The 25,884-nt window shown below is 43.3% G+C and overlaps 1 pseudogene; it reads left to right on the top strand.

Annotated features, from left to right (window-relative positions):
* Window positions 1–3,891: 3,891 nt before the first annotated feature.
* On the top strand, window positions 3,892–6,472 carry LOC135057233 (uncharacterized; annotated as a pseudogene).
* The last annotated feature ends 19,412 nt before the right edge of the window (window positions 6,473–25,884 follow it).

The raw sequence follows: 25,884 nt of genomic DNA, 5'->3' as shown, positions 1-25,884 counted from the left end.
TGTCTCTCATCTTTCACTTGACAATGCCCCATATATTCTCTATGGGGTTTAGGTCAGGCAAGTTTGCTGGCCAATCCAGCACAGTAATCCCACAGTCATTGAACCAGGTTTTGGTACTTTTGGCAGTGTGGGCAGCTGCCAAGTCCTGCTTGATAATGAAGTCAGCATCTCCATAAAGCTTGTCTGCTGAAGGAAGGATGAAGTGTTCTGTATTGTTCTGGTAGATGGCTGCATTGATTTAATAAAGCATAGTGGACTAACACCAGCAGATGACATGGCTCCCCAAATCAACATAGACTGTGTAAACTTCACACTGGACTTCAAGCATCTTGGATTGTGTGCCTATTCATTCTTCCTCCATACTCTGGGACCTTGGTTTCCAAATGAGATGAAAAATTTGCTCTCATCAGAAAAGAGGACTTTGGTCCACTGAGCAACAGACCAGTTATTTTTTTCTTGTCAGGAAAAGGCCTTTCAAAAGTGTGGGGAGCTTCACAAGGAGTGGACTGAGGCTGGAGTTAGTGCATCAAGAGCCACCACACACAAACAGATCCTGGACATGGGCTTCAAATGTTGAATTCCTCTTGTCAAGCCGCTCCTGAACAACAAACAACGTCAGAAGCATCTTACCTGGGCTAAAGAAAAAAAAGAATCTATGGGACATTGCCAAGAGAAAGATGAGAGACATAAGACCGAACAATGCAGAAGAGCTGAAGGCCGCTATTGAAGCATCCTGGTCTCCCATAACACCTCACCTGGTTTGGGGTTTTCTTAAACTGTAAGCCACAATCATCAAAATTATAACAAATAAAGGCTTGAAATATCTCACTTTGCATGTAATGAGTCTATATAATATATTAATTTCACCTTTTAAGTTGAATTACTGAAATAAATGAACTATTGCACAATATTCTAATTTTCTGAGTTTCACCTTTATATCTAGGGGCTGCTTTACACCGCCCCATCCCCCCATGTCCATAGGCCCCCAAAATGAAATAACTGCCCCCATTGGCAATAAAACCCCCGGTGGTTATAAATCCTTATTATAGGACCCCCCCCCCCCCCCACACACCCAGTAGTAGAAAAAACCCAAACATGTCTTATAAACCACCCCTCCCATTAAAAAAAAATACACACATGAGGAAGTGGGTCTTTGTCACACATGAGGAGTCAGATGCACACATGGGGAGGTTGGTCATTGTCCCACATAGGGAGTCAGAGGCACATATAGAGATGTGGGACATTGTCACACATGGGGAGCTAGATGCACACATGGAGGTGTAAGAGACACACTAGGGGAGGAGTGAGCATATTTGTGCAAAAAAGGTGGTCTGCAGACTGAAGCCTCCATCCTATGAGAGGAGGCCCCAGGATAGAAGCTATCACTGAACACTGACTCAGTGTGACTCAGTGTCTAGCAGAGATGATGATTCCTAACTGTTACAGGCAGAAATATGCATGTAAATATGCAGTCAGGACAGGATGGCTCATCATCGGCAGCTCACATGATGGGTTCTATTACCCTGCTGCAACCCGCGTAGCTCCGCCCCCGTGGTGACTTCCAAAGTTACCATTAGTAAGTGATTAATACTACTTTAACCATATTGTTGCTGTTTGAGTTGATGTTAAGTAAATGACTGTATTGAAGTCAGATTTAGAAAAGCATTTGATTATTTTAAGGACCACGCCCGTATACAGGTTGAGAGACCACATTCTCTCCGCCTGGGTCAAATGAATCAACCAAGAAACATGTCAATGCAATGATTTTTATAACATCCAGTTACGCCCCATTCTTATAACCCTCCCATATGATTTCATGCATCTTGAATACAGTGTTATGCTCATATTAGGACAATTGGCAAAAACAACCAAGAGATATTTAGCAAACACATCCTTGTGATGATGCTGACTCTTGCTTTTCAACTATGTGTCCATATTAGGAATTAAACTGGACTCCATGAGCTTTTCGGATGTCTGTATGTGGCTCTTCAGCTGACTAATTTGTTATTGTACTGGAAAGTAGGCTAAAGGTAGTTTAGACTGTATAAAGTTCACATGAATATACTTTCCTATTTAAGCTAGAAACAAAATGGAGTCTGTTATGCTTTTAGACTATAATGGTGAATATGAGGTCACCTTTGATATTGTGATTATTATGTGTATGCATAATATACGTACTATCCCGTAGTACATATATATAGCTGTTAGGCCTTTAGAATGCTGCCTCTGTCACAGTATTTGACATAAGAGAACTATTTCTTCAAGGATTATATGTCCTGCTTCTGCACTGCATCCAAATGTCCCGGCAGCCCACTCTGGAACTACAGTGATCAAACTGTAACTAAACTACAGCTGCTGGGAGCTGTAGTTTATTTTCAGTTTCTTCATTAGTGCAGTGTGGTGTTGGCATTGTTAAAAGTGGCTCCTAGCTACCCAGTTTTCAGACTTAACAGTGGGCCCCTGGAATTTGCTGGGCCTTAAGCGACTGCTTTGGTCGCACAGCGGTAAATACGCTACTTGTTGATGGTAACGTTGTAACTTAAATTGAGGTAAAAATCACTTAGACTAGAAAAATTCTAATAGTATAGTCTTATATTGTGATAAGTATAGTGTAATAATTATTGTTGCTTGGTTCTATTCATAATGTCCAATAATTTGATGCAGATATCTATACACACATACATATTTACAGTGCAATGCTGGGGGTTTAACCTCAATTGGTGTATTTTTGCGAGTTTAAATTAGTGGGATATTAATATGTACTGTATATAAAGGTAAATCCTATTAACATGTATAGACTGGCAGATATATAATATTAGTGTAAAGTAAATTATTTGTTTGCCTATATGAATCAGTAGAAATATGAGACTAAAACTTTCATATATTATTGTAATGAAAACAAATTCTCATAGCCTGTATAATTAGGCAAATATATGAAAGTCAGAACTTTGTGTATTGCCCCACAATAAAAAGGGGGAGGGAAAATGTATGGTTTCTAAATCACATACAAAATAATAGCAATCATCCTATATAATAACATGTGCTAGGTCTACCGCTATAAGCTATGTCATTTCAATTTTGAGATGTCATGAAGTTAGTTTATTGCAACATTCTCTAAAGATTGGCTGTGTGTCATTTCTGAAAATAGTTTAAATTTATGCTCACTTGTTCCCAACTTGGTAAAAGGCAATATTCAGCATTTAATGGTTTAAATGCCATTTACATTGTCACTATGTGATTTGTATTTTACTGTGCACACAATGTAGTACAAATATATTAATACCTGTCCCTTGTTGACTACAGTCAACATTTTATAAAAACTGAACAATGAAAACTTTGATTGCTGTACATCCATAAATAAGGTAGAGTGCAATCCACATATAACTGATTTGTAATAAGAGAAGAGCCACTATAATCAGAAATTCAATTAATGAATGTCAGAAAAATGTATCTCATATTAAATGACTCTGTGTAACGGGACTCTTTTTTAACAGTTTCACACGGTTATATTTGTTTCATCTTTGCCAAAAGATACCAAAAATCTATATATACAAAAGGCAAAAAAGGAGATTGATTAATCATGAAATCTCTTAAACCACAAGGCCCACAATCTTCAAACTTGTCAGGTAGCTTATCCTTAGGTCCCAGGTGCTTGCTGAGAACCGGTTTTACAAATGTCACTGTCCATCCTCGGAAATCGCCCAAAATGTATGTATGTATGTATGTATGTATGTATGTATGTATGTATATTTTTATATGTATGTTCCTGCATAACTCCGGAATGCCTGCAGCAATTTACACCAAACTTGGTACACATATGGCTTACAATCTGGGTAGCACCCCTAGGGGGACAGCAGCACATAGTATATCAGGAGACAGTATAACTCCGGAATGCCTGGACCAATTTACACCAAAGTTGCTACAAACATGACTTACAGTCTGGGAACACTGGACAGGTAAGACACCCCTAGCACCCCTAGGGGTGAGGCAGCAGCACAGAGTATTTAAGCAGACAGCATAACTCTGGAATGCCTGGTGCAATTTATTCCAAACTTGGTACACATATGACTTACAATCTGTGAACAAACACTGTGGGGTAACACACCCCTAGCACCCCTGGGGGTGAGCCAGCAGCACAGACTATATCAGGACATGCATAATATGTCAATAACGACAGGGCTGCATGTAACAGAGGCAGTGACATGATGTGAGAAAGGGAATGGAAGTAGCAGGAAGCCACACGCTGAGAGTTATATAGTGGGAGGAGCAGGGTCGTGAGAAGCACAGAGTATATTAGAAGATACATGATATGTCAGACAGGACAGGGCTGCATGTGAGAGGGGCAGTGACATGATGTGAGGATGGGAATGGAGGTAGCATGAACCCGCACACTGAGAGTTATATAGTGGAAGTAGCAGTGTCCCCCAGCAGCACAGAGTATATTAGGAGGTGCATAATGTGCTGCGCTATATAAGAAACTGTAAATAGATCAATCATTTCACTGGGGCACTGACATGATGTGGGGAGGAGAATGGAGGCAGCAAGAAGCCACAGACTGAGAGTTGCCTAGTGGGAAGAGCAAAAAGGGGTCTGGCCACTATATAAAGTGGGTCAGGAAGGCAAGATATGCCTATATACTAGATCTCCAATCAAAATAAATTAGTGAACAACTATAATTCTAATTTACCATCCTCATCTCGTAGTGAAGCACGGGTACTCAACTAGTGTATATATATATATATATATATTTATGTATATATATATATATATATGTATATATGTGAACAAAGGATGAGGTAGAAAAGGCGACCATTGGTGTCAATAAGACGCAGAGGATGGGCAGTTGCAATAAGAATTAAAAATGTATTTAAACTGTGGTGTACTAAAACAAAGATAGAGTAAAAAAGTGGAATTTTATACAGTAAAAATAATATAATATAATAAGCACAGGGGGGTAAATAAAAATGCTTAAAAACTTTACAATTGACATAAAAATTGGTACATGGGACATTAAAATACACAGGATTAAGAGAGTCAAAAAAGGAGATATAAAATGCAAAAAGTTGAAAAAAGGGAGTATAATAGCTTAACTTAATAGTTGAGGTATAGATCAAAGCACCACCAACGCGTTTCGTCCTGTCTGGACTTCATCATATATACAGTACCAGTCAAAAGTTTGGACACACCTTCTCATTCAATGGTTTTTATTTATTTTGATTATTTTCTATATTGTAGATTAACACTGAAGACCTCAAAACTATGAAAGAACACATATGGAATTATGTTGTAAACAAAATAAAGTATAAAACAATTCAAAACATGTTTTCTATTTTAGATTCCTCAAAGTAGCCCCCTTTTACTTTGATGACAGCTTTGCACACTCTTGGCATTCTCTCAATCAGTTTCATGAGGTAGTCTCGTGGAATGGTTTTGAATTAACAGGTGTGCCTTGTCAAGAGTCAATCTGTGGAATTACTTGCCTTCTTAATGTGTTTGAGACAATCAGTTGTGTTGTGCAGGGGTAGGGTTAGTACACAGTGGACACCCATATTTGACTACTGTTGCAATCCATATTATGGCACGACCCACTCAACTCAACAATGAGAAATGACACGGGACAACAAAGAAAATAGAGAACCCCTGCGCCCTATGCGGCAACAGTCAAGGTGGACTCAGGATGTCACACAACACCCCTAAAGAAAGATATGCAAATTTTCTTGTTGCAATGAGAAACGACAGTCCATCATTACTTTAAGGCATGAAGGTCAGTTGATACGGAAAATTTCAAGAACTTTGAAAGTATCCTCAAGCACAGTTGCAAAAGCCATCAAACACTATGATGAAACTGGCTCTCATGAGGACCGCCCCAGGAAAGGAAGACCAAGAGTTACCTCTGCTGCAGAGGATAAGTTCATTAGAGTTACCAGCCTCAGAAACTGCTACTTAACAGCACCTCAGATTAAAGCCCCATACTTTCTTCACAGAGTTCAAGTAGCAGACAATTCACAACATCAACTGTTCAGAGGAGACTGCGTGAATCAGGCCTTCAAGGTCAAATTGCTGTGAAGAAGCCACTACTGAGGATGAACAAGAAGAATAAGAGAATTGTTTGGGCTAAGAAACACAAGTAATGGACAATAGAACAGTGGAAATCTGTACTTTGGTCTGATGAGTCCAAATTTGAGATTTTTGTTAGAACTGCCATGTCTTTGTGAGACGCAGAGAAGGTGAGTAGACGGTTTCTGCATGTGTGGTTTCCACTGTGAAGCATGCAGGAGGAGGTGTGATGGTGTGGGGATGGTTTTCTGGTGACACTGTTGGTGATTTATTCAAAATTCAAGGAACACTTAACTAGCATGGCTACTACAGCATTCTGCAGTGCCATGCCATCCCATCCAGTTTGCGCTTACTGAGACCATCATTTGCTTTTCAACAAGACAATGACTCCAAACACACCTCCAGGCTATGTTAGGTCTACTTGACCAAGAAGGAAAGTGATGGAGTGCTGCGTCAGATGACCTGCCCTCCACAATCACCCGACCTAAACCCAATTGAGATGGTTTGGGATGAGTTGGTCCGCAGAGTGAAGGAAAAGCAGCCAGCAAGTGCTCAGCACTTCTGGGAACTCCTTCAAGACTGTTGGAAAACCATTCCAGGAGACTACCTCATGAAGCTGATTGAGAGAATGCCAAGAGTGTGCAAAGCTGTCATCAAAGCAAAACGGGGCTACTTTGAGGAATCTAAAACATAAAACATATTTTGATTTGCTTACCACTTTTTTGTTTACAACATAATTCCATGTGTTCTTTCATAGGTTTGATGTCTTCAGTATTAATCTACAATATAGAAAATAATTAAAATAAATAAAAACCATTGAATGAGAAGGTGTGTCCAAACTTTTGACTGGTACTGTATATCTGTACACAAAGATGTAGCCAGGCTGATTGTTGCAGCGATGTGTATGCATGTGTGCCTGGCCATGCTTATTCATACCCATGATCCAGCAATGCAATGCATATGGGTTGTGGGTGCGAATACATGCGCACACACACACACACACACACACACCGGCATGTGCACGCATCGCGGCAACGCAGTCACGGGTGCAATAACGAGCAGCCACAACGAGTGTGACTACATAATAAGATAGATTTTATGGATGACTCTATTCTAGTTAAGAATTATAAATTTGAGACCTCAATTTAAAAAAAAAAATAATGGATAAAAAACAGTGCTATTTTCTGACAGTTTCCACCCAAAACTCCTTAAGAGACTATCTTTTTCTCAACTGGTCCGAGTGGTCAGAAATACACCTGACAAGTCTTCTCTAATGGGTGCCCTATGGAAAATGGGTGAAGATTTTGTATAGTGGGTACAATAGAGAAGAAATTGATGAGGCATTCCAGTGATGTCTAGCTATCACGGCGCCGCGGTCTTCATACTTACCTCTCCGGGCGCGCTGGGTCTCTGTGCGGCCATCCTCGCTGGCGGGTCCACGGCGTCCGGTGCTCCGTCTAGCAGGCCTCCGCGTCCGACGTCCTCGGGAGCTGCGGGTGACGTCATCGGCCCGTCCTCCAATCAGGCCCTGGTGGGAAGTTTAAATTCAGACGCCGGGCAGTGCTCCGGCGCCTGAGTATCATCGTTCAACTGTACCTGTGATCTCCAGTGCTCCGTGCCTCCAGCACATCCGTGCCTCCAAGCACTTCCGTGCCTCCAAGCACCTCCGTGCCTCCAGCACCTCCGTGCCTCCAAGCACCTCCGTGCCTCCAAGCACTTCCGTGCCTCCAAGCACCTCCGTGCCTCCAAGCACTTCCGTGCCTCCAGCACATCCGTGCCTCCAAGCACCTCCGTGCCTCCAGCACATCCGTGCCTCCAAGCACCTCCGTGCCTCCAAGCACTTCCGTGCCTCCAGCACCTCCGTGCCTCCAAGCACCTCCGTGCCTCCAAGCACCTCTGTGCCTCCATGCACCTCTGTGCCTCCATGCATCTCCGTGCCTCCAACACCTCCGTGCCTCCAAGCACCTCCGTGCCTCCAGCACCTCCGTGCCTCCAAGCACCTCCGTGCCTCCAGCACCTTCGTACCTCCATGCCTCCAAGCACCTCCGTGCCTCCCAGCACCTTCGTGATTTACCAGCACCTGTCAAGTTCTCTCTTTCAGGAGACCTTCAGCGTCCGCACGTGCCTCCTGTCCGCCGATCAGATCCTGCATGAGGAAGACTTACATCTGGCCATCTCTGCTGCGGCCCAGTTGCGGTTCCACTTCCCGGTCATCGGAAGAAACCCCGAGTCCACAACCTCCTCAAACCAGGTCAGTGATAGTATACTCAGGCCCCATGGACCCGGGGAATCGGAACACGGACTCAAGTGCCATCCAGGACCTGGCTTCCCGTGTACAAAGTCAGGAAGTGGCACAAGGTCAGGTGATGCAGTACCTCCAGGAGTTGTCCGGACGTCTGGATCAGATTCAGGCGTCTCTAGCCTCAGTAATTCCGGCACCAGTTCCGGTAGCTGCACCACTTGCCACCTCCAGCAATGTCCAACCATCGGCCGGTTCCACTCCGCGCCTTCAGCTGCCTACGCCATCCCGTTACAATGGGAATCCTAAGAATTGTCGTGGTTTCTTAAACCAATGCGAGGTACATTTCGAGCTACTAGCTCACAACTTTCCTACAGACCGGACAAGGTAGCATATATTATTTATCTGCTGGAAGGATCTGCCTTGGACTGGGTGTCTCCATTATGGGAACGTTCTGATTCACTGGTTTCAAATTACTCCGAATTCATCACGTCTTTTCGACGAATTTTTGACGAGCCCGGCAGGATGACCTCGGCCTCTTCTGACTTACTCCGCATCCGTCAAGGCTCCCGATCCGTGGGTCAGTATGTGGTTAATTTCCAAACCATTGCCTCTGAACTTCGTTGGAATAATGAGGCTCTGAGAGCTGCTTTCTGGAACGGTCTTTCTGATCGCCTGAAGGACGAGTTGGTCACTCGAGAGCTTCCGGGTTCTTTAGAGGAATTGATCTCCCTCTGTGTCAAGGTAGATCTCCGGATGCAGGAACGTGGAGGAGAACGTAGTCGATCGGATCGTTCTAGGTTCCGGCTTCCTCCTGCAAGGCAAGCGGTGGGTCCAAGTCCAGACGAACCCATGCAGATTAACCGATCCCGATTGTCCCCGGAGGAGCGGCAACGTCGTCATGAGGGTAAGCTCTGCCTGTACTGCGGAGCTGCGGGTCACTTCATCAAGTCCTGCAAATCCCGTCCGGGAAACGAGAAGGCCTAGCTTGTTCCGGAGTAGTCAAGTTGGGGGTTACGACCAAATCTTCTCCCACTTCGGACTGTTTGCTTCCTGTAACGTTAATCACCAAGGCCACTTCCAAGTCTTTTGAAGCCCTGTTGGACTCTGGAGCTGCGGGGAATTTCGTTTCTTCCCTCTGTGTTCAAAGCCTGAATTTGGAAGTACGGTCCATCGAACGGCCTATTTCCTTGACAGCCATCAATGGTACTAGGATATCCAAGGGTATCATAACAGAACGCACGGTTCCAGTTAAACTACAGGTCGGGGCTCTACATCAAGAATACTTGGAGTTCCTGGTGATCCCGGAAATGCATCACGATCTGGTTCTCGGAATACCTTGGCTCAAAAGTCACAATCCCCATATCGATTGGAAGACCGCACAGATTCGGTCTTGGGGTTCTTTTTGTCACGTTAACTGTCTCACCCCTGTTTGTCCGCTTCGTGTTTCTTCTAAGGCGGAGGAGGAACCTATTCCAGTGGCATACCAAGAATTTAGAGATGTGTTTTCGGAACAAGCAGCCGACCAGTTACCACCCCATAGAGCTTGGGACTGCCCCATTGACCTTATCCCTGGAAAAATGCCACCTTGGGGTCGCATTTATCCTCTGTCTCTCCCAGAGACACAGGCTATGTCTGACTATATCAAAACCAATCTTCACAAGGGATTCATCCGCCCCTCTACTTCCCCGGCTGGAGCGGGCTTTTTCTTCGTGAAAAAAAAGGACGGAGGGTTAAGACCATGTATCGACTACCGCGGCTTAAATGATATTACCATCAAAAATAAATACCCCTTGCCTCTAATCACAGAGTTATTTGATAGAGTTCGTGGTGCCCATGTTTTTTCCAAGCTCGATTTGAGGGGGGTCTATAACCTTATACGCATCAGAGAGGGAGATGAATGGAAGACCGCCTTCAATACCCGGGATGGGCATTATGAGTACCTGGTGATGCCGTTCGGTCTTAGCAATGCTCCTGCTGTCTTCCAGGGATTCGTCAACGAAATATTCCGAGACATGTTATACCTAAGTGTCGTGGTGTATTTGGATGACATCCTGATTTTTTCAAAAGACCTTGCTGAACACAGATTACAAGTCAAAGAGGTACTCCGCCGTCTACGTGAGAATCATCTCTATGCCAAGATGTCCAAGTGTACCTTTGAAGTAACATCAATATCGTTCCTCGGTTATATTATCTCGGGGAAGGAGCTTCGCATGGATCCGGAGAAACTCTCTGCCATTCGGGACTGGGCACAGCCACTCTCCTTGAAAGCAATACAAAGGTTCCTGGGTTTTGCGAACTATTATAGAAAGTTCATTAGAGGTTTCTCCACCATTGTTGCACCCATTACTGCCCTAACGAGAAAGGGTTCCAACCCGGGGTTGTGGTCTCCCGAAGCCATAAAGGCCTTTTCCCACTTGAAATCAGCTTTTATGTCCGCTCCAGTACTCCAACAACCAAATTTCGAGGAACCTTTCTTCCTAGAAGTCGACGCATCCTCGGTCAGAGTTGGGGCCGTTCTCTCTCAGTATGCCTCAGATAAGAAATTACATCCATGCGGCTTTCACTCTCGTAAATTCTCTCCAGCTGAACGGAATTACACTATTGGAGACCAGGAACTCTTGGCGATTAAATCTGCCTTGGAAGAGTGGAGATATCTCTTAGAGGGGGCCAAACATGTGACTACCATTTACACTGATCACAAAAATTTGTTGTATATCAAAACCGCACAGTGTTGGAATCCTCGCCAAGCTAGATGGGCACTCTTCTTCACTCGATTTTCTTTCATTATCAAATACCGAGCCGGGACTTTCAATACCAAAGCGGATGCACTGTCCCGTTCACAAACTCCCACAGATGATGAGGATTCCTTTGAACGGAGTTTAATTTTAAATCCAATTTCTGTCTCTGCTGCCTCGACTACTCCAGGTCCTCTTCCTGGAAGAATGTCCGTACCGGTCAAATTCCGGTTGAGGATACTTCAGTGGGCCCATATCTCCAAATTATCCGGTCATCCCGGCGCCCAGAAGATGTACAAGTTTCTGCAAAGATCTTACTGGTGGGACTCCATGAGGAAGGATGTACAGGATTACGTTAATTCCTGTCCCCAGTGTACACAGCATAAATCTCCCCGTTTACCTCCTGCTGGGTTGCTTCGTCCTCTGTCCATTCCTATGAAACCCTGGACTCATATTTCCATGGACTTCATCACTGACTTGCCCCATTCCAAGGGTTGCAACACCGTTTGGGTAATCATCGACCGTTTTTCAAAGATGGCACACTTCGTTCCTTTGACTGGTCTACCAACAGCCCCGAAACTAGCTCTACTGTTCATCCAAGAACATTTTCGGTTGCATGGGTTGCCACAGGAAATAGTCTCTGATCGTGGGGTACAGTTCACTGCAAGGTTTTGGAAAGCCCTCTGTTCGACTCTGCAGATTAAACTTAAGATTTCCTCCGCTTATCATCCCCAAACGAATGGACAAACGGAACGAGTAAATCAAGATCTAGAGACTTTCCTCCGTCTTTATCTCCCCCCTTCACAGGACAACTGGGTGGAGTTGTTACCTTGGGCAGAGTTTGCCCATAATCATTTGTTTCATTCTTCCACTGGTGAATCTCCATTTTTCATCAACTATGGGTTCCATCCAAGTGTTCCAGAATTACTAAGCCTTCCGATGGAAGAGGTTCCAGCCATAACGTCCACTCTACTACACTTCAGACAAATTTGGAGTAAGGTTCATGCTAATCTTAAGAAGGTTTCAGTCCGGTACTAGTTCTTTGCGGATAAGAAACGGCGAGCCGCTCCACAATACAAGGTTGGCGACAGGGTATGGCTGTCCACACGTAATCTCCGGTTGAAGGTGCCCACCATGAAGTTTGCTCCAAGATTCATCGGTCCTTACCCTGTGCTAAAAGTCCTGAATCCTGTGGTCTGCAAGCTGGGTTTACCTTCACACCTACGTATACCGAACGCCTTCCATGTTTCTCTTCTTCGTCCTCTCGTCCTTAATCATTTCCATTCAAAGACCTCTAGCCCCACCTCAGTGGAGACTGAAACAGGAACAGACTTCGAGATCAAAAATATTCTAGACTCGCGTTATCTTCACAAGAATCTGCAATATCTGGTGGAATGGAAAGGATATGGTCCTGAGGAGAGAAGTTGGATAAAGGCTTCTGAGTTTTAGGCTCCTCGACTTGTCTGGATCTTCCATGCTAGACATCCTACGAAGCCGGGAAAGTGTCCAGGGGCCACTCCTAGAGGAGGGGGTACTGTCACGGCACCTCTGTCTTCATACTTACCTCTCCGGGTGCGCTGGGTCTCCGTGCGTCCCCGGCGTCCGGCGCTCCGTCTAGCAGGCCTCCACGTCCGACGTCCTCGGGAGCTGCGGGTGACGTCATCGGCCCGTCCTCCAATCAGGCCCTGGCGGGAAGTTTAAATTCAGACGCCGGGCAGTGCTCCGGCGCCTGAGTATCATCGTTCAACTGTACCTGTGATCTCCAGTGCTCCGTGCCTCCAGCACATCCGTGCCTCCAAGCACTTCCGTGCCTCCAAGCACCTCCGTGCCTCCAGCACCTCCGTGCCTCCAAGCACTTCCGTGCCTCCAGCACATCCGTGCCTCCAAGCACCTCCGTGCCTCCAGCACCTCCGTGCCTCCAGCACATCCATGCCTCCAAGCACCTCCGTGCCCCCAAGCACCTCCGTGCCTCCAAGCACCTCCGTGCCTCCAAGCACTTCCGTGCCTCCAGCACCTCCGTGCCTCCAAGCACCTCTGTGCCTCCAACACCTCCGTGCCTCCAAGCACCTCCGTGCCTCCAGCACCTCCGTGCCTCCAAGCACCTCCGTGCCTCCAAGCACCTCCGTGCCTCCAGCACCTTCGTACCTCCGTGCCTCCAAGCACCTCCGTGCCTCCCAGCACCTACGTGATTTACCAGCACCTGTCAAGTTCTCTCTTTCAGGAGACCTTCAGCGTCCGCACGTGCCTCCTGTCCGCCGATCAGATCCTGCATGAGGAAGACTTACATCCTGCCATCTCTGCTGCGGCCCAGTTGCGGTTCCACTTCCCGGTCATCGGAAAAAACCCCGAGTCCACAACCTCCTCAAACCAGGTCAGTGATACTAGCACTGGACAGGGACACTCTTTTGAATGTGGACTGTAACATGGCACCTCTAGACCATTTGGTGTTTCCCAGCACATACTGTATTCTATTTCTTCTCACTGGCTCAAGGACTCTATCCACCAACATTTGCATATTTTGGAGTCTGATTAGACTATTGGTGCTGTTTGTGGGAATAAGCCACTTTTTGCATATAAACGCAGCAGGAACTTGAAGGATGTGATTACATCATCTGACATCTGTCCAAGAGACAAATTGGCTTTCATTGAAGAATGGGGCGGATTGCTGTAGTGGCTGTGCCAATTTTCAGCACATGATTGTGGGCCATTCCTTTTCACATCTGAAAACTGGCATGATACATGTCCTTAGACATCATATGACATGTGAGAGCAAGTTCATTGTGTACCTTATCCTTTGCCCATGCCAACTAATATACATCGGCAAAACAATCACAAGGTTAAAAGAGCGTATAGCTATGCATCATTCCTCGATCAAGCAATGCTTAAAATTGAACAGCGCACATCACCAGTGGTTAGGCAGTTTGAGTCAAACCATGGAAAAGTGGTGGAGATCTTCACAGGAGACTGTTACAGTGAGAATCTGAATTTATTTATAACTTGTAACACTGTTTATAACACTGTTTCACCTCATGGATCTGAATGAGGTACTGAATTTAAACAGCTTTTTATAAAACCATCTTTATATAATCTCTCAATCATATTCTTTTTTGAGACATCTGATTGCTGCTTATTTGTGTTTTAGATTAATGTGTGCAGATTACCTGGTCCTGAGTTCATATAATGTAGATCTTTGTCATTTTCTTTCTCAGGATTGCTTCATTTTCTTTATTTTTGCACGTTATTTGTTGTACGGGGCGCTTGTCAGGTGGATGTGTGTCCACATGATCTGTGTTCACACATAATATAAGCAGCAGTTTTGGGTGTAATTTGTGCATCATTAATAATAATAGGTTATTAGTAGGCTGCATTGTTTGCTGTCTATCACCAAGGTAACCACTTTACTCTGTTTCTGATTGGTCATGAGCATGGGTCGGCTATTCCCCACAGAAATAACATCATTCTGTGGTGTAAGCTTGGACCTGATATGCGTTCCACCGCGGACCAGATGCGTTCCATTGTGGGCACTTCTGAGTTTGATCCATGGACGTGACCGGCAACAGGTTTTTTAACAGGTGAGTTCCGTTTTACACAGGTTTGGGTGCACATGATGATGATGGTGGGTGTCCTACCACATTTATAGCAGCTATGTATGTTAGTTGGGCAGTTGCCCTTGAGGAAGGTGGAGGTCCACCAAAATGGTCGTCGGGCTGAGGGGGCTCTGGCTCTCTGAATACCATCCAGGAAGACATGTTAAATATCATGCCAAATATATGTTAATACTGTGTGCAGTATTGCTAATGTTTATATATATATATATATATATAATATAAACAATAGGCTACAATTCACAGCACTAGAGATTACACACTATTTTTTATACACTATTGTTTGTATAAAATTTTTGTGGTTACACCTTTTCTTGCACCCCTATGTCCATATGTAAATTAAATGTAAAGGAATTCCCCAGGTGTTTATTAACTGATATGACAGACCTAAAGCCATGATAGAAGTATACTGTGTATTTAAAATCCAAAAAATGCCTGAGAGCAGGGCCAGCTCTACCATTAGGCAGGTTTAGGCGGCTGCCTAGGGGCGCCGGCAACTGGAGGGCACCACTGAATTCATCTAGCAAAAAACTGAAGGATGTCTCTTTATGCAGGTTAGTAATGAACTTACAGATGGGGGGATGGAAACAAAATAAAATGTAATTGTATGTATATACATACATGTGTATATATATGTATGTATATACATACAGTTATAGGGATGTAGTTTGGCTGACAGATGTTGGCATTTGGAATATGCTAAAATCCCTACACCGACACTGGAATCCTGAATGTTAGTATGCCGGGGAGGGTTAGGGTAAGGTTCATTAATTTCATTCAAAATGTCAGTATTATGGTGGTTGGGATGGTGCTATCAGTATTCTGAAAGCGGCAACCTGTACCCAACCCCAATTAAATATCTCCACTAGACCCCATATACAGTATTTTACAGTATATAAAGAATTGACAGCACTCAAGGACTTTTAAAGTGAAAGTATATTGTGAACAAAGTCGCTTACAACATAATTTATCACTTTTAAAAGTCCTTGAGTGTTGTCCCTTTTCTCTGTATATGTATCATGATGAAATTCATTGGAGGTGGTGGTGGCTTTGCTGGTTATGGGGTGCTAGACTGAAGCTTTGCCTAGGGTGCAGAGAGACCTTGCACCGGCCCTGCCTGAGAGCAATGCTCATATTTCTTAAAGTCAGTGTACGAACTGACCAAAAGTGAATGGCCGTGTAGGGGCTGGTCAGCTTAACAAACTACTGCAATATATTGAAACTAACATTCCCTGAATTCAGATGAATTACAGTTTGAAGTGTTAATATTAGGTGAGTGCTGAAATTGTATGATAAGTAAAATATATATACAGTGGGGATTGAAAGTTTGGGCACCCCAGGCAAAAATTCATTTTAATGTGCAAAAAGAAGCCAAGGAAAGATGGAAAAATCTCCAAAAGGCATCAAATTACAGATTAGACATTCTCATAACATGTCAAAAAAAAGTTTGATTTCATTTCCATCATTTACACTTTCAAAAGAACAGAAAACAAAAAATGGCGTCTGCAAAAGTTTGGGCACCCTGCAGAGTTAATACCTTGTACTGCCCCCTTTGGACAGCTGAGACCTGGCAGTGTCATGGATTGTTCTCAATCATCGTCTGGAATGACCAGGTGATGTCAATCTCAAAGGTTTTAAAAGCCCAGACTCATCTGACCTTGCTCCAACAATCAGCACCATGGGTTCCTCTAAGCAGTTGTGTAGAACACTGAATCTGAGAATAGTTGATGCTCACAAAGCAGGAGAAGGCTATAAGAAGACAGCAAAGCATTATCAGATGCCCATATCCTCTGTTCGGAATGTAATTTAATAATGGCAGTCATCAGTAACAGTGGAAGTTAAAGCAAGATCTGGAAGACCAAGAAAAATATCAGACAGAACAGCTCGCAGGATTGTGAGAAAAGCAAGTCAAAGTCCACGTTTGACTGCACGATCCCTCCAGGAAGATCTGGCAGACACTGGAGTTGTGGTACACTATTCCACTATAAAGAGATACTTGTACAAATACGGTCTTCATGGAAGAGTCATCAGAAGAAAACCTCTTCTACGTCCTCACCACAAAAATCAGCGTTTGAAGTTTGCAAATGAACATATAGACAAGCCTGATGCATTTTGGAATAAAGTTCTGTGGACCGATGAGGTTAAAATCGAACTTTTTGGCCGGAATGAGCAAAGGTATGTTTGGAGAAGGAAGGGCACAGAATTTAATGAAAAGAACCTCTGTCCAACTGTTAAGCATGGCGGTGGATCAATCATGCTTTGGGGTTGTATTGCAGCCAGTGGCACAGGGAACATTTCACGAGTGGAAGGAAAAATGGATTCAATAAGATTCCAGCAAATTTTGGACGCTAACTTGATGCCATCTGTGAAAAAGCTGAAGTTAAAGAGAGGCTGGCTTCTACAAATGGATAATGATCCTAAACACACCTCAAAATCCACGATGGATTACATCAAGAGGCGTAAACTGAGGGTTTTGCCATGGCCTTCACAATCACCTGACCTCAACATAATTGAAAATCTATGGCTAGACCTTAAAAGAGCAGTGCGTCACAGACAGCCCAGGAATCTCAAAGAACTGGAAGACTTTTGCAAGGAAGAATGGGCGAAGATACCTCAAACAAGAATTGAAAGACTCTTGGCTGGCTACAAAAAGCGAATACAAGCTGTGATACTTGCCAAAGGGGGCAGTACAAGGTATTAACTATGCAGGGTGCCCAAACTTTTGCAGATGCCATTTTTTGTTTTCTGTTCTTTTGAAAGTGTAAATGATGGAAATAAAATAAAACTTTTTTTGACATGTTATAAGAATGTCTAATCTGTAATTTGATGCCTTTTGGAGATTTTTCCATCTTTCCTTGGCTTCTTTTTGCACATTAAAATGAATTTTTGCCTGGGGTGCCCAAACTTTCAATCCCCACTATATACATATATATATATATATATATATATATATATAGACAGAGAGAGAGTCAGGAAGAAGCAAACAGCGGCACTCAGGAGACTCATTCAAAATAGATCAAGTGCAAAAATGTTTTAATCCATGATGGAATCGGGTGACCAACGTTTCGGGGCCGTGGCGCCCCTTTGACAAAGAATGACAATTCTGTGCATCATGATCAAATAAGCATTGTGCAGAATAGCCGACGTTTCAACGCCTCACAGGCGTTTTTCTCAAGGTGCCAAGTGCTTAAAAGTGTAAACGAAACACAAAACAAAAGAATCAACTGCATCGAGTGCACTTACCTAAATAGGTGACCCGTGTAAGATCCTACACCTCCCGCTTCCGGACGCCAGCGGTGAGCAGAGCGCGCGCACTGGGACTGTAACACAGTCGCCTGTCGATGACTTCACCACGTTGCCAGACAACCAGAAGCAGCGATCTCTCTACCCGCGGCTCACAGAAGCTGAATGGAGGGAGAAAGAAAAATACATAGTATAAGTGATTGTGAATAGAACTATCACCAGCATAAGTGTAGGTATCCATATGAAAAAAGATTGAAAAGGTTAAAAACATTAAAGTGCGCTGAGAGGCTGTCAATATAAGTTGTGCATCATACGGAACAGCAGTTATATAGGGATAATTAGCATGGACTAGAGAGTGTAAGCCATTCCGGCAAGTACAAATTAATATTAAAGGGAAATAGAATCTATTCCATAATAATCTCCAATCGCTATAATGCTAAAGTATAGAGAAATGATCACATACAGCAAAAGCACTGTACCTAATATAAAAAAAAGGATATAGATTCAGCAGAACAAAATCCCATATGCTCATAAGCTCGTGCTTAGACTTATACTCATACTGCATGACCTGTATCTTTGGATGCTTCACCCTGGATATGCATGTATGCAGTCTTTGACTTTGTGGACATTAAATACATTTCTATGTTAAGTCCTGGAGTGCCGTGTCCCTTCTGAGCTTCAATCTGTTCTGAACCCACCATGTATATATATATATATATATATATATATATATATATATATATAATATTTCTCTTTAAAAACAAGGATTAAAGGAGAATGCGCTCATAGTGCAGATCAATTTTTATTTTTAAAACAATATCTCAGGTCAGGTCAAAGCAACGTTAGTAGGACTGGTACCCTGAAAACCCACACTGTGGGCTGGTTACCACATGGTGTAATACACTCCAAACGGCAAATGCTGCATACCACTGTCCACTGCCCAGGACCTTACATCGCACCGCCGGCTGTGGACCAGCCTTGACCCATCAGGACACTGCGCCGGGGAATCAAGTCAGAGTAAAATTACCAAATACAGCACTGCTAAATGTTAGTAGTACAAGCATCTTATTTACACAATATTAACATTAAAAAATACACATTTACACATACAATCATGGAATGTATAATATAAAAAAATAATAATAAAAATACATAATATAAAAAGCACACGCACAACAAGCAGCAGCGTAAAGGGGTGAATAATATAAGATATTTAGTACTTATACTGTATATGAACTTCATATTAGAACATTCTTCCAAATTAGGACATAATTTGAAACATTGGGGGTCATTCCGAGTTGTTTGCTCGCAAGCTGCTTTTAGCAGCTTTGCACACGCTAAGCCGCCGCCTACTGGGAGTGAATCTTAGCATAGTAAAATTGCGAACGAAAGATTCGCAATATTGCGAAAAGACTTCTCTGTGCAGTTTCTGAGTAGCTCGAGACTTACTCTGCCAGTGCGATCAGTTCAGTGCTTGTCGTTCCTGGTTTGACGTCACAAACACCCAGCGTTCGCCCAGACACTTTTCCGTTTCTCCAGCCACTCCCGCGTTTTTCCCAGAAACGGTAGCGTTTTTTCACACACTCCCATAAAACGGCCAATTTCCGCCCAGAAACACCCACTTCCTGTCAATCACATTACGATCACCAGAACGAAGAAAAAACCTCGTAATGCCGTGAGTAAAATACCTAACTGCATAGCAAATTTACTTGGCGCAGTCGCACTGCGGACATTGCGCATGCGCATTAGCGACTAATCGCTCCGTTGCGAGAGAAAAATAACGAGCGAACAACTCGGAATGACCCCCATTGCTAGATCATTATTTATATTAAATTATCTTCACTTATTGAACTGACAATTTCAGCAGACAGCTGGTCATTAACTTCAACTTGTCTTAGACATTTCTAATAATATACAACAAACACATACTGTACAGTAGTTGCTATTTTATTATCAATCTAAGAAAATGCATCTCAGACAGGGTTAGGATTTCAGCCAAAGTGATGGTACAAACAACCATTAATGGGACAAAACGTATGTAAGCTTCCAGTGAGTATTATTTAAAGGGAAACAAACAGAATAAATTTAAAAAGACACAAACAAGAAAAAAATTCACAAAACGTAAAAAAAGTTTTATGCGCAGACTCAATATCTAATTCATCTCTCCCTAATAAACGGAGTAATCTCGTAGTTTTTATTAAGGTCTCTGGGAATTAGTGTATCTAGGGATAGAATCAAAAAGGTCTCCCTTTTGAGTAATTCTTCCCTGTTACCTCGATATGTTATTAAAAGCGACATGTTCAATTCCTAAAAACTTCAAACCACTTTGGTCAGCATTATGATGGTCAACAAAATGGGATACTATGATTCTGAACCCAATTATTTATATTTCGAGTATGTTCCAAGATTCTAATTTTTAGTACCCTCTTGGTCTTTCCCACATATTTTAATCCACAAGGACAGGTGATAATGTATATACAAAAAGTATTGCAATTAATAAAGGACTTGACGCTGTTCATTGCTACCTGAAAAGGTTTTTACACCCTTTTCTGCCAGGATAGTTGAAAAATCTTTTTATAGTACCCAGAAACTGATACTTCTTCTCAGGCTGATCTTGGCCAATTTGCTATTAGACAACATAGGGGGTCATTCCGAGTTGTTCGCTTGCAAGCTGCTTTTAGCAGCTTTGCACACGCTAAGCCGCCGCCTACTGGGAGTGAATCTTAGCTTATCAAAATTGCGAACGAAAGATTATCAGAATTGCGAATAGACACTTCTTAGCAGTTTCTGAGTAGCTCCAGACTTACTCGGCATCTGCGATCAGTTCAGTCAGTTTCGTTCCTGGTTTGACGTCACAAACACACCCAGTGTTCACCCAGACACTCCTCCGTTTCTCCAGCCACTCCTGTGTTTTTCCCAGAAACGGTAGCGTTTTTTCGCACACACCCATAAAACCCATAAAACGGCCAGTATCCGCCCAGAAACACCCACTTCCTGTCAATCACATTACGATCACCAGAACGAAGAAAAAACCTCATAATGCCGTGAGTAAAATACCTAACTGCATAGCAAATTTACTTGGCGCAGTCGCACTGCGGACATTGCGCATGCGCATTAGCGACTAATCTCTCCGTTGTGAGAAAAAAATAACGAGCGAACAACTCGGAATGACCCCCCATAGATTTTACATTGATGAAAGACCCCATATATCACTGTGACTTTCTGTTGGACAGTCAGTAAAGCCTCGTAAAATGACTACTTGCAAATAAAAATTCAGATACTCAGGTACAGAAGAAAATTGCTTAGGTAAGGAACCCTCTGTAGACCAGCAGTGGTAGCCCAGTATCTGTGTGACCGTTCCGTGAGAGAATGAACCAACACCGATCCTCAATTCATTTGGCATACTCAACCGGCAAAACCGACAAACCTGTCGCGGCACACTTCTTGCAACTTCAACATCAACTTTCAACTTTAAGATGCATGATGATTGACTGGGTTCCACCATTACCCCGGTGTGGCAATAGGGGCAAGCTCCTATTAAAGAGAGAAGCCTACTGGATCCACTTTCTCGGGACAGTGTCCCCTAAAGGACTCAATGAATAGAATCCACTCCATATGTTCATATACATCTACATCCATTTTCAATACATTTTTACTCTATTTTTTCTATTTTTTTCATTATCCTGACAGTGCTGGGGTGTTCTGGTACTGTTGAGCCTGCTGCCCATGGCTACATGGCACCTCTTGACCCACAGGCTTTAATATTTAGTATTTAATATTACATTTTTTGTCTTATGATAAGTGAATCTTTGTGTTTATATACCTTTGAACATGAGGACTCATCTGTGTGTAGTTTATATGTACTCACTTGACTAAGGATTTCTTTTCTGCATTGGTGCTCTTGGAATGTTTTTCGAATTAAGGAGCTATAAATACCGTGGGAAGCCTATATAACTACCGATATATCCATTGCATTTTTCATCCCGTAATTATACACTTATTTTTAGTTGTACGATATACGGTATTACTATTTTTGATGACTTGATGGCAGCTATGCATGTCAGTGTATATATTCACTAACTTTTCTGGGTAAGGTGTTATCTTGACAGCGCCAGCCCTGACATGTTGTAATGATGTAATTCTGCAATATTACCCACTGCTACACCTATCCCCTGTCTCCTGCGCCAGAGCAGGCATTGCGTCCTAGTGATACATGCCGGGCTGGTTGCTAAGAGACGCGGGATGACACGTGCTATGTCAGATGCCGCTCGACCGGAAGTGCGCTTTCTGAGACAGGAAGCGCGATGCGTTCCACGACAGTGGCGTGCGTTCCACCGCCAGGAACTGCTTCTATTTATCTTCTGTATGGTTATTTCATTATTGCCTTTTTCATTTCTTTTTGCTGCTTGTAGCTATTAACCTATACACACTGGTCTTGGCTTTTTGGTGGACATCACACTAGTATTTTGCTGCAAATAATAGATACGAGCTCCCTATTGGCTAGGAATTAATTGGTGGGCTGTCCCTTAGGGTATTTATGGCTCCACAGGCAGGATGTGTGCAGGGGAGATGGCAGCCTAAAATTTTGGTCTTGACAAAGGTTCCATAGAGGACCGAAACGTTGACCCTGACCTTGTAAACTATGTGAGCTGAATTAAAGAAATCTCATTTTCACTATTGAAGAAGCCTGGTGAGTGCGTTCCTTGTCACTTTTTCTATGTTTGAGACAGCATCTGGAGGGGACTGATCTCTGGCTATTGCACCCCAGCAGTTGTGACAGTTCAGTATGCGAGTGCAACTTCTCTGGAACTATATATATATATATATATATATATATATATATATATAATATATACACACAAAAGCCATCACTCATTGACTGACTGACTCATCACTAATTCTCTTCCTTCCTGATATGTTCTGAAGATTAAATTTAACATATGTATTCTGCAAGTGGGAAATGGGGAAACAACATAATTAGAATTGTACTAAACCTCCCCTAAGGGGATTAAAAGGGGTTTGATAGAATGACATAATTACTGATGCATGGCTTGCATTGTGTGAACAATAACACCCAAATGGACAATCGGTTAAACATTTGGATTGCACCTCCAGTGTGTAGAATTGAACTATATAGCAATGTCACTTTTTACAGTATCTGCTCCTCGGGTAACTCCAAAAACCATGGATTAATATTTAATTACATTAAGATGTCTCAAAAGTCTTAATGTAAGGCTTCACATGTCCTTTATCAATCACATACCCTGAACAACTGGCCTCTGAAAGTCCAACTGTACACTTGGCTGGAAAAGCCATAAACCCATGCACTCTTAAGCTGTTTAGCACTTCTTGGACTCTGGGCAAATGTTCCTCTCAACTTTCTGTATAGACAACAATATTGTTTAAATGAGCTATATCGTACCCCTGGAGTGGTCTCTACAGCCAATCCATGGCATGTTGAATTGTTGCTGGCATCCCATGAAGGCTAAAAGGGAGCACTTTATATTACAGCGGGCAATCAGGTCCTAACTACGCATGCGTATGCACCGCAATGCGCATGCGCACCAGACAACAACGGGCATCGCCAGTCAGCGATGGATGGTGCGAAAAATCCATTTGCATGGGCGTTCGCAAGGTGATTGACCGGAGGAGGCCGTGGAAACTGATTGTTTACAGGGAGTGTCTGCAAAAATGCAGGTAACGCAAATGCATGTGTTTTCAAGGAGGGTGTCTGACGTCAGCTCCGGCCCTGATCAGCCTGTTCTCATCGCACTGGAGGAGTAAATCCTGGGTTGCGCAGGGACTGAACAAAGTGAATTTTCACAGCTCGGCATACATGTGCGATCGCACACTTGCACGGCAAATTTACACTCCCTCTGGAGGCGGCGACTGTCTGATCGCAAGACAGCAAAATTAGCAGCCCAGCGATTAGATCTGAATTACCCTATAAGGCTTCTGCTTCTTTTCTGTTGACCTAGGGCCCACCAGCGAAACTTCTGAAGGGCCAGGCAAATTAAAGCGGCCCCCAGGAACCTGAGGGAAGGCGGTTTCCAGCACAATAAAAACAGAACACTGCATTTTTTTCCCCAGAAATGCAGGGATTAAACAGAAACCAGAAAAAAGACTGTTTTTTTCCCTTCAGCAGTGTAGTGCTTAATTAGCCCTCAATATGTGGGCTCTGCTCTTTTCAATTATCTGATACGCAACAGACAATCCTGTCTTTTGAATAGAAAACAGTATTTGAACTTCTGTCCACCCCTCTCACCACACACACCAAATAAATATATATATATATATATATATATATATATATATATGTGTGTGTATAAAAGCAAACAATTATTTAGAGTTGTAGACAATGCACTAATCTCAGCACCTGCTGTACACAATAGTGAATGATTATAATACACCCTCATTCATTAGTGAAACCAGTTTCCATCTTTCATTAACTCCAATGGAAAGATTGTTAGCACCAGCATTTTCCAATCCTTGAATTCCACTGCTGAAAATATGTCAATAAAAAATATACAGTATCTGCTCCATAGTATGTAAAAACTTTTTTATTTATTCAACAATAAAACCACTAATCCCACCAGGAAATACTCATACCAATTAAAAATATAAAAGAACATATCGCCAGATTCAGCATATGGTCTAGTCTTGCATCTCACCAGTCACAGTGTATACCACTAGAACCTCCACCACTTTGAATGGTAAGTCATCTTTTGCCCATCTTGCAGTGGCCAGAACATGGAATGGCCGACACTCACAGCATACAATAATAAGGCCCAGGTGCCCGCCCCGATGTCACAACACCAAAATATAGACCAGGGATAACGGGCGGCACTCAGAGGACTTCACTCCAATAGATTAGGAAATTAACATTTCAATTTTAATAAATCATCATCAGGATAAACATACAGAAAAACAAACAACCTTTATATAAATCACCACCAGTGTCCGAATTCACGTCTCCTTCCGCCACTCTGCCCACAGGAGCCATCCGCCTTCCGATGATGTCACCGCCGGCGAAGCACGCACACCAGCGTGTCCCGGCTTCCCTGCTCTCATTGCCTAGTAATGGTGGACACAAAAACAAAACAGTGTAATACATAAACATGTGTAAACGGGCAATTCACTGTCATATTATTCCACTAAACCATTACAATATATAAAAATGTTAAAGCTAGATGCAGAGCAAATGGTTTTTTAAAACATATACTTCACAATAAATAAGCACCGCTAAATACATATTAATTTATATTAACTACATACACAGTTTTCAAAGGATACCACCTTACCCACTAGCTTATAAAAAACTATTGAGCCCAAAGTTCTCGTTGAGCCCATTCGGAGAGACAGTGTTGAGGCAATGTATCCACCTAGCCAGGGCCAGATTAACAATGGGGTGGATGGAGCTGCAGCTCCAGGCCCCCCATTGAAAATAGGCCCACAGACTCCCTGTAGCGCTGCCAGTGCGGACAGAAAAAAAAAAGTCCTGACACCATCAGCGCAGCTCACTTGCCTCCTGGACAGTGGACACTGGAAATAACATAATTACAGCCGGACAACAGAAGTCCCTCCTGTGCCAGACAAGGGGCATGCAGAAGCACCGCCCCTGGACCCCACCGAAGAACAACCTTAATTACCTGTCAGCCTCTCCGTCCCATGCTGCCAGAAGCTCCGCCTCCCGGACCAGTCTGAAGCTCAGGCTCAGCCCGCATGCTGTGAGTACTTTTGAACTGCGGCTTCTGTACTGGCAGCAGAGGATTAGAGCTGGTGGCCAGTGGGGACGTCATGGGTGGGTGGGGGGTGGGGAGGGGTGTGTGTGTGTGTGTGTGTGTGTGTGTGTGTGTGTGTGTGTGTGTGTGTGTGTGTGTGTGTGTGTGAAAAATAGGCATTAATAATAGACATTTTGCAGCAGTTACCAAAGGGTTCGCAGATTTTCCCATTTGCCACCAACCAGACCCCATTCCTGTTCTTCCCCCTGTCCTCTGCTGCT

This window comes from Pseudophryne corroboree, chromosome 3 (genome assembly GCF_028390025.1).
Source record: "Pseudophryne corroboree isolate aPseCor3 chromosome 3, aPseCor3.hap2, whole genome shotgun sequence".
NCBI lineage: Eukaryota > Metazoa > Chordata > Amphibia > Anura > Myobatrachidae > Pseudophryne > Pseudophryne corroboree.
The sequence above is the reverse complement of the archived record's forward strand: the minus strand, read 5'-3'. Positions and strand labels throughout refer to the sequence as shown.